This window comes from Bubalus bubalis, chromosome 16 (genome assembly GCF_019923935.1).
Source record: "Bubalus bubalis isolate 160015118507 breed Murrah chromosome 16, NDDB_SH_1, whole genome shotgun sequence".
Classification (NCBI taxonomy): Eukaryota; Metazoa; Chordata; class Mammalia; order Artiodactyla; family Bovidae; genus Bubalus; species Bubalus bubalis.
In genome coordinates this window covers 4,438,755-4,444,944 of record NC_059172.1, presented here as the reverse complement: position 1 = coordinate 4,444,944, position 6,190 = coordinate 4,438,755, and the positions used below count along the sequence as shown (strand labels likewise).

The 6,190-nt window shown below is 35.8% G+C and overlaps 1 pseudogene; it reads right to left on the bottom strand.

The window, feature by feature from the left end:
* Positions 1–488: 488 nt before the first annotated feature.
* Positions 489–1,410, bottom strand: LOC112579407 (annotated as a pseudogene).
* Positions 1,411–6,190: the final 4,780 nt, after the last annotated feature.

Below are 6,190 nucleotides of genomic sequence, written 5' to 3'. Positions count from 1 at the left end.
GCTAATATAGGCATTTACCAATATTTAAAATTTTAATACAAGCTTTAAGAGGAAAAGAAAATGCCATGTATAAAATTATTTTAATTTTCTGAGTCAATACATTTAAGTATTTTATAAAAATATTTAATTCTTTATATTTCCAATAGTATACACACATTCACAAACTTTGTTTTCCGAATTTCAGAGAAGATGTATGTAATTCTATGAATTGATAAAATAAATTTATTAAAATCATTTTATTAAAAGTGATTAGTACAGATATTAATAACCTGAGTTTTTAGTTTGGCTTTTTAAAAATTGACTTATGCATAAAATCACTTCTGATTTCTAGTCTCAGTTTCTCATGTGAAAAGGACTACATAGAATGAAACAATTTGTCCTGTACTTAGAAGCTCTAGAATTCATTGAATTCATGTGGATGTTGGTAAGAGAAGAATTTTTATTTTATTTATTTTTTATTTATTTATTTATTTATTTTATTTATTAATTTATTTTATTCCTATGGCCCTTCTCACAGCACCCTTTACCTCTTTGTTTCTCAGACTGTAAATCAATGGGTTTAACATGGGAATCACTAGTGTATAGAACACTGAAACCACCGTCTCTTGTTCTACAGAATACTGGGAACTTGGCTGAATGTAATTAAAACTCAAGGTGCTGTAGAATATGGTCACAGCGGTCAGGTGAGAGGCACAGGTGGAGAAGGCTTTCTGTCTGCCTGCTGCTGAGCGGATCCTCAGGATAGCAACAGCAATGTAAGTGTAGGAAATGATCACAATCAAGGTGGCCATGGCAATGACTCCAGAGAACGTTAGGAGCAACAGCTTGTTCATGGAGGTATCAGAACATGACAACTTCAGCAGTGGGGGGACATCACAGAAGAAGTGACTGATGACTTGGACCTGCAGAAAGACAATCTTCCAAAGCTTATGGTGTGGGTCAGTGAGTTAATCATTCCATCAATGAGTGATCCAGTGACCAGTCCTACAGACTTCCTCTTAGACATGGCTGCAGCATAAAGCAAAGGGTTGAAAATGGCCACATAACAGTCATAAGCCATGGTGGACAGCAAGAAGCCTTCTGTGGTGATGAACACCCCAAAAAACAAATGCTGCACTATGCAGGCAGAGAAGGAGATGGTTTGCCTCACAACTAGGAAGCTGATCAGCAATTTTGGTGCAATAACAGATGAATAACAGGCATACACAGATGAAGGCAGCTGAGGAAAAAGTACATGGGCGTGTGGAGCTTGGGGGTGGTTTGGATTAGGAAGATCATGCCCAGATTCCCCACCAAAGTAACAGCATAAATCACCAGGAACAACACAAAAAGAACACCTTTCAGTTCAGCATTGTCTGTCAGTCCCAAAAGAATAAATTCAGTAACAACCGTAAAATTCTTTGTAGCCATTTAATTCCTTAATCTTGAAATCTGTAAGTAGAACAGATGTGGGGATTAGAATGTACACAGGAGAATCTGGTGTTTAATAATAAAGACTCAGAGAAATATGTATAGGCTTCTGTCTGTGGAAAAATAAATTATTTTGCCAAACCAAGCTTGATTAGATGTGTTTTTTTTTATTTATTTTTTTCATTTAGTGCTAGTTATAATTCTACTCCATAAGCAAATATATGAAAATTCATTTTGGTTCTCAAAAACCTAATTCTGTCTCCAAGTGCCTGCCTCTATGAGAAAGTGGTACTGGCTTGAGGGATACTGATGGAAAATATAAGGAATTCACAAAATTAAACTTAATTCTTGCTAATCTATAAAAGCACTATGATATAGCCAGATAAAAGCAAAGCTGTGAGATGGAGTCCTGACCTCCAAAGATGCCATGATGCTCTTTAAGGTGCATAAATCTCTGGCCTCTTATGACGCTTCCTTATAAGCATCACAGAAAGAGACCCTCAGTGAAATCACACAAGGGTGAGATTCAGAACATAGAAAATAAGGTCTTGTCTAAATGGAGCAGTTAAAAGATGCTATATATTACATGGGGCTTTTTAGCTACATCTGTTTTTATATAAATTTCTGTACATAATATTTAACTATTTATTATAAACATTCACATATAAACATATATATACACACACACACACACACACACACACATAGAAAAGATAAAATGTGGAATAACACAATCATTTGTTGTTCTGGAATGTTTTTTGTAGCCTTTATATAATTCTATATATAAAATTTAAGTGTGGCTCAGTTGTGTCTGACTCTTTGCAACCCCATGGACTGTAGCCTACCATGTTCTTCTGTCCATGGGATTTTTCCAGGCAAGAGTACTGGAGTGGGTTGCCATTTTCTTCTCCAGAGGATCTTCCCAACTCAGGGATCGAACCTGAGTCTCCCACATTGTAGGCAGATGTATATATTTATATTTGTATATGTGTATGCTGTGCTGTGCTTAGTCTTTCAGTTGTAGCCAACTCTTTGCGAGCTCAGAGACTGTTGCCCACCAGTCTCCTCTGTCTTTGGCATTCTCCAAGCAAGAATATTGGAGTGGGTAGCCATTCTCTTCTCAACCCAGGGATTGAATCTGGGTCTCTCTTTCTCTCTCTCTCTCTCTCTCTCTCTCTCTCTCTCTCTATATATATATATATATATATATATATATATATATATATATATATAATTAATTATATATATATATATAACACTAATATATATATTAGTAAAACAGCACTTTGAAATGAAAGTCATTCAGTCAAGCCTGACTCTTTGCAAGCCCAGGGAATGTATTCTGCCAGTCTCCTGTCCTTGGAATTCTCCAAGCAGGAATACTGGAGGGGGTACCCCATTTTCTTCTTGACCAGGGATTGAATCAGGGTCTCCTGCATTGCAGGCAGATTCTTCACAGTTTGAGCCACCAGGGACCACTATGGTTTTCTAAATACATTTTCTATTCTTTAGGTAGTTTGGGTTCTTAGGCTTTTTAGTCTGTTTTACCAGGCTTCTATGCTACGTGAGTGCTCTGTCATTTCTGACACTTTTCAACCCCATGGACTGTAGCCCACCAGGCTCCTCTGTCCATGGCATTTTCCAGACAAGAATACTGGAGGGAGTTGTCATTTCCTCCTCCAAGGACTCTTATGGATTCAGGGATGGAACCTGTGTTTCTTTTGCCTTCTACATTGATGGGCAGATTATTTACCACCATACCACCTGGGAAGCCCCACTATGCTTATATAATATATGGAATTTAGAAAGATGGTAACAATAACCCTGTGTACGAGACAGCAAAAGAGACACTGATGTATAGAACAGTCTTATGGACTCTGTGGGAGAGGGAGAGGGTGGGAAGATTTGGGAGAATGGCATTGAAACATGTAAAATATCATGTATGAAACGAGTTGCCAGTCCAGGTTCGATGCACGATACTGGATGCTTGGGGCTAGTGCACTGGGACTACCCAGAGGGATGGTATGAGGAGGGAGGAGGGAGGAGGGTTCAGGATGGGGAACACATATATACCTGTGGTGGATTCATTTTGATATTTGGCAAAACTAATACAATTTTGTAAAGTTTAAAAATAAAATAAAATTTAAAAAAAAAGATAAAATCAAATCCAAAAAAATAAAAAAAAAAGAATCAATACATCCATAAGAGGATAGGGCTTTCCATATATTTTTAGATATAAAGAAATAAACACAATGATAAAATTTGGTTTATCTATGTCAATTTTATTAATTTCTTTTAATAAATATTTCAACTGCCACAAAAGCGAAATAGTTGGCATCAGCCCCACCTACAATTAAAATATGTTGCTATCATTTATTGATTTATTGACTTTGGGAAAGTCATTTATCTTCTTCCATACTAGTATAATCACACCTACATCACATGATTACTGAAAATAAGAGATACTATGGGGAAAATGCTAGGTTTTGCCTTGAGTTAATAATAAATGCACAAATTATAAGATAGATAAATAAAAAGGTGGGGAGATAAGTAGATAAGCAATATATTGACAGAGAATTGCAATGTGAACAAATTTAATGGGCATGCAGATGAGTATAAATCATGAAAAAAGGTGCAACAGTAAATCTATTAACACTTCCCAAATTTGAAATCTTTAGTTCATTCTGTTTAAAAATACAATGAAATAGAAATGGATGTTTTAATATTTTCTTTCATAAATTTGTAGCCTAGAAGTTTTCACAATTGCTAATACATTACTCAGAAACTATCAAAACATTTGCCAAAATGCATGAGCTCTTCAAACTGTAATGTTAAATCTAGACATTTCAAAACAAAATGTAACAGTAGTTCATCACATCTGAGCTATCTAATTCAGTAGTTAGTAACTTTATGTGAATGTTTAAATAGAAATTAAACATAATAAAAATAGGTAAAATTCTACAGTCCGATGTAGTCTCAAGTGCTCTATAGTCATATATAACGATATAGCCACTATATTGAAGAGTGCTAATTACAGAACATTTCAACCACTGCAAAAAGACTTGTATTGATTAGAGCTCTCATCTAACTCTCTAACTCATCTTTCTAAAGTATCAATTAAATAGCATTGTCTCAAGGAAAGATACTTTACAGATAGTTTGCATTGTAAGCATAATTAAAAAGGATTTCCAAATGGATTTTAGAAATTAAATTATATTACTCATCAGGCATGCCTATCCCTGTAAAACGTAAGACAATATTGTGAATAAAACTAGATGATACAGGTGTAGTGGATAGAGTGAAGTTGATTTAAATGACCTCTAATATTCTTTTTTCTTTTTTTTTTTTAATATTATTTTTAAACTTTACAATATTGTATTGGTTTTGCCAAACATCGAAATGAATCTGCCACAGGTATACTTGTGTTCCCCATCCTGAACCCTCCTCCCTCCTCCCTCCCCATACCATCCCTCTGGGTCGTCCCAGTGCACCAGCCCTAAGCATCCAGTATCATGCATTGAACCTGGACTGGCGACTCGTTCCATATATGATATTATACATATTTCAATGCCATTCTCCCAAATCATCCCACCCTCTCCCTCTTCCACAGAGTCCAAAAGACTGTTCTATACATCAGTGTCTCTTTTGCTGTCTCGTATACAGGGTTATTGTTACCATCTTTCAAATTCCATATATATGCATTAGTATACTGTATTGGTGTTTTCCTTTCTGGCTTACTTCACTCTGTATAATGGGCTCCAGTTTCATCCACCTCATTAGAACGGATTCAAATATATTCTTTTTAATGGCTGAGTAATACTCCATTATATATATATATATATATATATATATATATATATATATATATACCACAGCTTTCTTATCCATTCATCTGCTGATGGACATCTAGGTTGCTTCCATGTCCTGGCTATTATAAACAGTGCTGCGATGAACATTGGGGTACACGTGTCTCTTTCAATTCTGGTTTCCTCAGTGTGTATGCCCAGCAGTGGGATTGCTGGATCATAAGGCAGTTCTATTTCCAGTTTTTTAAGGAATCTCCACACTGTTCTCCATAGTGGTTGTACTAGTTTGCATTACCACCAACAGTGTAAGAGGGTTCCCTTTTCTCCACACCCACTCCAGCATTTATTGCTTGTAGACTTTTGGATCGCAGCCATTCTGACTGGCGTGAAATGCTACCTCATAGTGGTTTTGATTTGCATTTCTCTGATAATGAGTGATGTTGAGCATCTTTTCATGTGTTTGTTAGCCATCTGTATGTCTTCTTTGGAGAAATGTCTATTTAGTTCTTTGGCCCATTTTTTGATTGGGTCATTTATTTTTCTGAAATTGAGCTGTAGGAATTGCTTGTATATTTTTGAGATTAGTTGTTTGTCAGTTGCTTCATTTGCTATTATTTTCTCCCATTCTGAAGGTTGTCTTTTCACCTTACTTAGAGTTTCCTTTGTTGTGCAGAAGCTTTTAAGATTAATTAGGTCCCATTTGTTTATTTTTGCTTTTATTTCCAATATTCTGGGAGGTGGGTCATAGAGGATCCTGCTGTGATGTATGTTGGAGAGTGTTTTGCCTGTGTTCTCCTCTAGGAGTTTTATAGTTTCTGGTCTTACATTGAGATCTTTAATCCAATTTGAGTTTATTTTTGTGTATGGTGTTAAAGTGCTCTAGTTTCATTCTTTTACAAGTGGTTGACCAGTTTTCCCAGCACCATTTGTTAAAGAGATTGTCTTTAATCCATTGTATATTCTTGCCTCCTTTG